The sequence below is a fragment of the Nannobrachium achirus genome (genome assembly GCF_963921795.1).
Source record: "Nannobrachium achirus genome assembly, chromosome: 10".
Taxonomy (NCBI): domain Eukaryota; kingdom Metazoa; phylum Chordata; class Actinopteri; order Myctophiformes; family Myctophidae; genus Nannobrachium; species Nannobrachium achirus.
Genome location: NC_137819.1, coordinates 10,893,106 through 10,903,105, shown reverse-complemented (window position 1 = coordinate 10,903,105; position 10,000 = coordinate 10,893,106). Strand labels below are relative to the sequence as shown.

Sequence of the window (10,000 nt, the reverse complement as noted above, 5' to 3'; positions counted from 1 at the left end):
TGTCATAAAACGCTGGTTCCGTGGGCCAGGCTCAAATGCAGAATAAATAATGGACCTTGATACAGTATGAAAACCACTGGGTTAGCGCATTAAAGGAGTAGTTCACCCCTAAAAGGACTTTTTTTCTATTGATTACTCACACCATGGAGACTTGAATTTAATAATATTTTTTTGTATTTGTCGCATTCCTAAGACAAAAAAAGTAATGATAGTAAATATACGGGTCCCAGATGCATTTGGGTCCCCATCCGGAATCAATGGGGATACATTTACTATCACATTTTTCTCTTAGGAATGCAAAAGAAAAAAAAAAATATATATATATAACTGAACTCAAGTCTCTATGGTGTGAGTAATCAATAGAAAAAAAGTCCTTTTGGGGGTGAACTACTCCTGAAATTAAGATCTGAAATTATTGTATACTCTAGCTATTGAAAAATAGCAGATATACAAGCTCACAGCACGGCACCCGAGTGCTGCGCTGTAAGCTTGTATATCTGCAATTGAAAATTGTGGCCTTTTTTGCAAATCTTTATACATCTTTTTTGGAACTCAAATATTTGCTTCTGGGGGGTCCCTGGAACAACATATTTTTAAATGAGGGTCTGTGGCCAAATACATGTCATTTTGGGGGTCCTTGACATGAAAAGGTTTGAGAATCACCGATCTAGAAGAAGGATTTAGAAGACATTTATAGAATCAAGTCAAAAATACTTGACTTGCACATATTTTCAAAAATGTTAAGAAATGTTGCACCGCGCTGTGAGCTTGTATATCTGCTATTTTTCAATAGATAAAGCATAAAATAATGGTTAAAGTGGTTAAAATCTATAGCGTTAATGGCGTAAAAGAACATGGAAGGTTCTGTCTCACCGTGGCGAGGCCCTCCTCGTCGGGTGGGGTGAGACAGCTGTCGGTGGGTGAGGTGAGGGTGAGGGGTGAGCGGGGGGTGCGGGGGGTCCGGGGCGAGGGCAGGGTGTCCCAGGCGTTGTACCCGCTGGGCGGGGGGGGGTGGGCATGGTCACGCCGCTGCGCTGGCAGCAGCCCTCCGCGTCCGACATCCACGCTTCTAGCAGCTTCTCCCTGTCCCAGTCTGACACACACGCACGCACACGCACACACACACACACACACACACACACACACACACACACACACACACACACACACTGTTGTATTACTAAATCAACATTTTAGTTTACTTTTAAATCTTTTCATTCAACGATTTTGTAACCCATTTTTCACCCAGTGCCAGTTGCCTAAGCTGTAATCCTGGGCTCTGCTCTCCCTCTGCCAACCTGGGGAGAGCCCTGAACTGAGCTCATGCTTCCTTCAGTGCATGAGGAGTGAGCAGGCATCTTCTCATCACCTGACAGGGGGAGCTTCCCCGGTTGCACGTAGCGAGTGGAAGGAACACGTTATTCCAACCAGTTCCTTTCCCCTCCATCAGGCGCCCCGGCTGGCCAGGGGGAGGCAGTATAGAGACCAGGATTACTGCATGTTTTTTGTGAGGGTATCTACCCTAGGAGACATGGGGAGAACATGCAAACTGCACACAGAAAGGCCCTATCGCCAACCCCACCTAGGGTTCTCTCCTCTGATAACGCGGAGGAGAGAACACGCCCCCAGCACCCACAGCGTCCCCCAGCGGGAATCCGGACTCAGGTCCTTCTAGCTGTGAGGAGACATTGCTACTGACTGTGCCAACGTGGCCCTAAATCAACATTTTAGGATGGTGATTTTATGAATGCCATTTGTAAAATCTTTTACTATGTTTAGCCATAAGCCTAATGCTGAAAAATAACTGATCTATAAGCTGACAAGTTGACAACGCATCAAGCAGCGACGCGTTGTGAGCACCAGCGCACACACACACACACACACACACACACACACACACACACACACACACACACACACACACACACACACACACACACACACACACACACAAACACACACATACCGTGCGCTTGCAGCAGGGCCTCTGCGGTGAAGAGGGGGGCTTGCAGCATGTCTGCTGTCTCCACGATCAGCATGTCCTTCGGCCTGCGAAGGTCCTGGAGCTTTAGACCCTCATATGGCTGAGAGAGAGAGAGAGGGAGAGAGAGAGAGAGAGAGAGAGAGAGAGAGAGAGAGAGAGAGAGAGAGAGAGAGAGAGAGAGAGAGAAAGGAAAACATTATTGCGAGCAGTGGTGGAAAAAGTCTTCAAATGATCTTGTAGATCTGCTATTTTCAAATGGAGGAAATGAACAGTACTGTATATAGGGCTGAAGTGGTCAACGTATGTTTTCTAATAATAATCATTGTTCTTATTTACAAGTAACCAGTAACAAATGTTATAAAGAAAACTGTAGCGGAAGTAAAAGTGCAATATTTGCCTCTGAGGTGTAGTGGAGTAGAAGTAAAATTATACTGAGAATTGGCAATACACCAGTAATGTCAGAGCCTTTTAAGAAGTGATGTCACAATGAGTCAGCGCTTGTGCCGGAACAGCCTGATGTCAACAATCACCTCCGCATACGGAGATTCCGAATGTTTCGCGGCCGTTCTGGAAAACCGCGCATTGGGTTGGGACAAGGCTGGGCACTGCACTCCGCGCCGCCGCGGGGAATGCGCGTGCCGAATCCGAAGCCGGTGGAACAAACAGTTCTCGAGATACGCGGATTACATACATACACGCACGCACGCAAGCACGCAGAGATTTGTCGCATTTATTGTAAGATTAGATACAGTACTTGCGTAAATGTATTTAGCTACTTTACACCACTGATTGAGAGAAGGCGGTATAGGTGGGCCAAGGTGTAGTGCAACAGAAGTAGGGATGGGACGATACGCAATATTATCGTTTATCGTGATAAAAAAACACTCACTATAATCGTATCGTGGAGATTTCATTTATCGTGATATCGTCCATTGATCCACTGGGATCAAATCACCTTTTATTTGCTGAGCTGCATATCCTGTACCACTTAAACCCTCTATAATTGGTAAAAGGTACTTTGCGACGTGTTGTGAGCTTGTAGATCGTCTATTTGTTGGCAAATGTTTGGCCCCAGGATAATGGATTTTGATTATCGCGATAATATCGTAAATCGCGATTTCTTTTGTCACAATAATTGGTAGTCAGTCTGGAAGCCAGGCAACAAGGGACAGTGTTTACCATTTAGTCAGTCTGGAAGCCAGGCAACAAGGGACAATGTTTACCATTTAGTCAGTCTGTCTGGAAGGCAACAAGGGGTTGTGGGCTTCCGTTGCAGCCAGAGGATATCCAGGCCAGGACTTCCTGAGCCGCGCCACACGCAGGTCATTGTTTAGCAGTGAGAGATTAGCAACTTGAGACGCAACCATTGAGTAGAGAGATGACACGTGTGACTGTGTTGTCCCACCAGTATCATAGCTTAGTTCTTATATAGTTTTCCTCAGTGAAAAGGTTACACACATTATCATTGCAATGTGTACAAAACTATGGACACAAAAAGTTTGAAAAACACTGGCTTACGTACTGTACTGTTATTGGATAAGTATATACTGTATATCAACAATAAGTGGCGGCCATAGCAGCAATAGAGTGGTCAGTGAGGCCGCCTGGGCAGCCAGAGCTCCTGGATGTCCCTGGTACGATTCCAGGCCAGCAATGTGTCAATGTGTCCCTGAGCAAGACTCTTAACCCTGAGCACCCCCGAGCCATGTAGAATTGCTGCTCACTGCTCCTAGTAGTTATAGGATGGCACCTACAGTATGTGCAAGGAGTGGGTTCTATTCTAAGGTGATGCTGCTGCCGCCGTTCACTCACGCTTTATTTTGAAGAGCCTCGGAAGCTTTGTGCGTGTGCACGTGAGTGTCCACTGACGATTGAGGAAGATAATCCATTTGTTTACAAACGCTTGCGAAACTAAAATCCAAACCGGGGCCGACCATCGCGGTAAAGTGTCGCCGTGAAAACAATCAGATGTCTGCTTCCCTGGCGTTCTTTGCATCTCATTCATAGATAAAGCCCTTTTTATGTTTCAGCCTAGAATGGAAGGTGTATGTAGGAAGGAACTGCGATGCGAGGCGTTGTGTGCTTGTAGATCTGCTGTTTTAACTAGTTTAGTACATTTTATAGATGATAAATACAAAACGAACGGTTTTGAACATACAAGGTTTCCACCCGACAACGACGATATGCTATAAATTTAAGGTGCTGGGAGTGAAAATTATAATGTAGGGGTGCCTCGGATTAAAAAAGATATTTATGGGGTGCCCTGAGACCAAAAGGTTTGGGAACCCCTGATCTAAGCTATGGAGCCACTGGAGCTCTAGCCTGTATGTGCAGAGACAAGGATGAATGTCCTGCCTTTTATGTCCTCCTTGTTTGTTCATGCTTTGTTTATTTGGTGTGTTTTTTCTTCTTTTTTTGCTTCTATGAATTATGAATGACCCCATATGAGTGTCTTGAATGAAGTTTGACTTGAAAGTGAATAAGGTGAAAGTAGCAGATCTGCTTTTAATGTTTCTACAAACATGCTTCCTTCTATGCCAACCTCACCTCACCAACAATTATATTATACTCCCCACCCTTTACTATAGACAGTACTTTGATGTGTCATGTGTTTTACAAAGGGTTTCATGTAAAACAGAGGAAGCATAGGATACAACCAATTGTAGTTCAAAAACTGGGCTGTGATCCAAAATATATCCCCAAACTAACAAGTGGGTATGAGAGATGGTATTTGGTTCATTAGTCCGAATCTGTTAAGAATACTATGCCTAACCATAACCCCAACTCTAACCTCATTAACCCTAACTAAATGAATCTGTTAAGAATACTATGCCTAACCATAACCCCAACCCTAACCCTAACCTCATTAACCCTAACTAAATGAATCTGTTAAGAATACTATGCCTAACCATAACCCCAACCCTAACCCTAACCTCATTAACCCTAACTAAATGAATCTGTTAAGAATACTATGCCTAACCATAACCCCAACCCTAACCCTAACCTCATTAACCCTAAATAAATTCAGACTAATGAACCTTCGGACTTATGGGCAGTCCCCTGTAAGCAGCCTTTGATGCTCTGTGTTGTGAGCTTGTAGATCAGTTAGTTGAGCAATTTAAAAATGTTTTTTTTTTTCTTTTCTTTTTTTTTCAAAATTGTAAAACTAAAAAAAGTCAAATAATTTTAGGCCCTATATCTCCTCTGTTCTCCTCTACCATTTTCTACAGACATGCTATATTCAACAGCCCATGGTGAATAGTACAAAAGCAACATAGCGCTTAGTTGGCACAGCTTGAGTCAACACCACGCCATGTTTAAGAATGATTTTTAAACTAAATACAAGTAATGTTGTTACACAGTCTCAATGGGTTCACTTCATCATGAAGTTATGAAACAATATTAAAAACATAATACTCAACAAGTTGTGAGCTTGTAGATGGACTACTTTCAGCACATGTTCCCCCTGCATAGCGATGCTAGGGTTCAAGTGGTTAAACTTACTGAAGTGTGGCTGATCTTCAGGTTCCTCCTGTTTAATAGAAACTGCCCTGGCTGAGTCTGGAGAGTTCATCTTCACCTGCAGTCTGGACTCCACACACTGCTCTGAAATGAAGCAATTCAACAAGGACTTTAATTACTTCACACCTAGTGGGGTCAAGAATATGAAAATGATGATGGTCTAAAGTGAACAAGGTGAAAGTAGCCAATCTGCTTTTAATGTTTCTGCAACCATGCTTCCTTATACACCAATAGTTATAACCTCCACCTTTACTGTAGGGTTGTACACGTCACTTTGATGTGTCATGCGTTTTAGAAATGTTTTAATGTAAAACAGAGGAAGCATAGGATACGATTGATTGAGTTCGAAAACTGGGCTGTGATCCAAAATATATCCTCAAACTAACAAGAGGGGATGAGAGATGGTATTTGATCACATACTGTAAGCAGCCTTTGTTGACCTGGGTGAGAGGAGTGATCAAAGTAGGGCTGAAAAGAACATTATTTTACATCCTTTCATTTTCACTCACTAAAAACCTAAAAAGCCAAACTCAATCTCAGTCAGACTGTGAGATGTTTAGTTCTGATCTGAGCCAAGATGATGGAAAGAGAGCCTTTTGGTCAACTAGATATATAAAACCAATCCATGTGTTTGTTAACAGTTGTTGAGTAAATAATCATATTGACCATAAATAATTGTGTTAATTTTCAGCCATAATCAAGCAGCCCTTATTTTGACCTGATGGTGGCGCTAGAGGATCAAGGTCATTGGAACACTTGGTTAGGGTTAATCTCCCAGGAATCATGAATGCACTGATCAAGTTTCATGACAATCTGTCCATTACATTTTGACACATCTTGTGTCCAAGTGGAGAGTTTGGCCAAAAGATGGCGCCAGAGGAAAGGCCATTCTAGGATTAATCTCTGCAGCATTAAAGTATTTTTATCTCTCTATTCAGATAGTAATTAATCTCTGCAGCATTAAAGTATTTTTATCTCTCTATTCAGATAGTAATTGCCTTCATGTCTGACGTCTTCCTCCAGAAACACATTGCTACAGAAAGGAAAAGGACCATATAAGGTTGTGTTTGCTGTTAGTTAATTAGTTCCCAGTTAGTTAGTGTGAGTGGGGTTGTTTTTAAGGACAGGATGGTCCCCAGACTCTGCCTGGGTTTTGGGCTGGTGTCGCCTGGGACCTGGGAGAGTGAATACCAGGAGAGTCACCAGAAAGAAACTCATCTGGACTGATTGATTGATTGATTGATTGATTGATTGATTGAGGTATTTATTAGAGGCTTTGGATAGGAAAAGGTACAGTTTCATGACAGTACAGTTCACTGATACAATGTCAACTGAAAGGAAACTCGGGTAAGGCAAGGCTTATTTGTTATTTTCCATTGAGATCCTTAATATCCTTATATACCTCTGTAAACTATGCCTAAACGGTTAAACCTAACCTTATTCCTAACCTTGACCTCAGTAAAACGGTACCAAAACCTAACCCTATTCCTAATCTTAACCTCAGAAAGATATGTGTAATCCTCAAGTTTATTTCTAATCTTATTCTCAGTAAAACAAACAGAAGAAGGTGAATCTACCGGTTACTGGGACAGCGACCACACTCTGTTAGTGTGGTTGTTGTCCTTTTAACCAAAACATATAACTTAAACAGCAGTGGTTTCCAAACCTTTCAGCTCAAGACCCTGAAGAGAAATTAGACATTTACCCAGGACCCATACTAGTGAAAATAGCCGATCTACAAGCTCACAAAGTGGCACGAAGCGCCCCCTTGTGAGCTTGTAGATCTGCAAATTTCAGTACTTCTTAAATATATATTTTTAAGATGTGTTTCATTAGAGGTTTGCATAAGAAAGGGTACAGTTTCATGACAGTACAATACACTGGTACAAGGTCAACTGAAATGATACACCTTAAAAAAGCCTATGGCTTGTTTCAATTGAGATCCTTTTCTTTTCTTTGTTTTTAACTCATATTCTAGAAAGGTGTGTGGAGGTAAGAATAGGCTTTGTTTTCATTCACCAGTTTGGAGCAGCAGCCTCCTCTAAGTGTCTTTTCACTGCTGATATAATATTATATTGTCAGTGCATAATTATACGACAACAAAAAGGAAAATAAGACAACAACAACAACATTACCTTCTCCCAGAATGTCTCCTGAAGGCAGTGTTCGTTCGCTCTCTGCTCTGTTTACGCTGTGTTTCAACCCGGACGAGAGAGAGGGACGGAAACGCTTCCCGTCCTCTCCTCTATCTTGTCCGGGTTGAAACACAGTGCACTGCCCCGGAGTTCCCTGCAGAAGTAGACCTAGCAGAAATGCTGCTTTAGATCATAAACAAACTGGAAACATTATAATCAGGGGATATCTTAAAAAGTCCTGGAATAAATTCCTTACCAAACAAAATCTTCACCAAAGGTGTCTAGTAACACATCTCACAAAGACTGAAATTCAGTTTCCCTAGGAAAATCTTTCACAGCTATATAGGGTAATTCTGGGTCTCATTCACTCACTCCTACACTAGGCTACTATAGGGGAAAAATCACTCCCAAAAAATATGCTTTAAGTGGGATGTGAGGGGTCTAACTAGGTGTTTTTAATTGTTCTGAATCCATTGCAAGCATTTGTTTTGCACCAAAAACATTCCTTGGGCTAGAAATGGACCCCCATACCACTGTGAAAAGTGATGACTCATCACTAAACCATCATTTTATGGGCTGTTTTTAGCCCAATGAATGTTTTTTTTTGTGCAAAACAAATGCTTGCAATGGATTCAGAATAATTAAAAACACCTAGTTAGACCCCTCACATCCCACTTAAAGCATATTTTTTGGGAGTGATTTTTTCCCCTATAGTATAGTGTATATAGTGAGTGAATGAGACCCAGAATTACCCTAGCTGTCAAAGATTTTCCTAGGGAAACTGAATTTCAGTCTTTGTGAGATGTGTTACTAGACACCTTTACAAACACATTGGTGAAGAAACTTTTTGGTAAGGAATTTATTCCAGGATTTGACACTATTTCTGAAGATATCCCCTGACTATTATAACCAAACACAAACAAACTCCCAATGAATTATAATGTAGTAGACCTGAATATCACACTTTATGTAAACTAATATACAATGAATTATAATGTAGTAGACCTGAATATCACACTTTATGTAAACTAATATACAATGAATTATAATGTAGTAGACCTGAATATCACACTTTATGTAAACTAATATACAATGAATTATAATGTAGTAGACCTGAATATCACACTTTATGTAAACTAATATACAATGAATTATAATGTAGTAGACCTGAATATCACACTTTATGTAAACTAATATACAATGAATTATAATGTAGTAGACCTGAATATCACACTTTATGTAAACTAATAGCCTTGGATCAAGAAAGGATATCATTCATTGATTGATTGATTGATTGATTGATTGAAGAACTTGTTAGAAGTTTGCAATAGGAAAAAGTACAGTTTCATGAGTCATGACAGCACAAACCACTGGTACAAGGTCAACTAAAAGGAGATCCTGGTAAGCTTTACGGCTTATTTACACAGGAACCACTTTATGTAGGCCTGAGTGTCTAATGGACCCTTACAGGTCCTTGAGGGTCCTCTCAACACAATTAAATGGTTTTAATATTGTATTAATAATTTAATTTAAATTATTATTTTACTGTCTTTAAGTCAATGGTTCTCACACAGGACCCCACCTGAACGTACGTAGGCCTACTGTACAGGACCTGTAAGGTCAGTGACTGTCAATAATACCCTGTAAAAGTTAATTTTCTTCTGTAATAAATCATAATATTCCTGGAAACGTAAAGAAAGGATGGCTTCCACTTTTAGTAAACCTATGAAATGAGCTCAGTGTGGTGCTTCTCAAACTGGGGTCCAGGGACCCCCAGGGTTCCTCCAGTGGGTTCTAAATGGACCCTTACAGGTCCATGTGTTTCCATTTATTCATTCTCCAGAACCAACCGTCTCAGTTCAGTCAGTGTGTTGGTGTTTGCGTGACTTTTATTATTGACATATTATCATTGTGGTCACAAGTGCAGTTACCAAACTTGACCAACAGGTGGCATCTCGGTGCAGCATAATGTGGCAACAAAAACAAATCGTTATTGTAGAAGAGGCATTAGTAGTAATACTGTGGTGCCATAAGTTGTGTTTTTTATTTATTTTTATTCTCAGTTTTGTATCTGTCTATGGTAGGGGTCTTCAACGTTTTCAGGCCAAGGACCCCTTAGTTGCGATAGAGATGAAGCAGGGACCCCCACAACCTTTTCATAGATTCCATATAGTCCTATAGTTATATTGTTTGACAGCACGATCATCAGTGTATTTTGGATTCATGTCAATTTGTGTTTTTAGATATTTAACCACTTGAATGGTCAACACTTAGTAAACTTGACCTTTCACTTAGTCTGCTCTTTTTCCCCTCCAAAGCTATTTGCCGAACATAGTCGATCTACAAGCTCACAATGCTT

At 41.1% G+C, this 10,000-nt stretch overlaps 1 pseudogene across 1 annotated transcript in view; it reads right to left on the bottom strand.

Annotated features, from left to right (window-relative positions):
- Nucleotides 1-10,000, bottom strand: part of LOC308292807 (ankyrin repeat and IBR domain-containing protein 1-like) — a 43,767-nt pseudogene that overhangs the window by 22,415 nt on the left and 11,352 nt on the right. The window contains exon 2 of the transcript in view: nt 874-1,093. The product of the transcript in view is annotated as an ankyrin repeat and IBR domain-containing protein 1-like (transcript). The remainder of the gene's footprint in view (nt 1-873; nt 1,094-10,000) is intronic.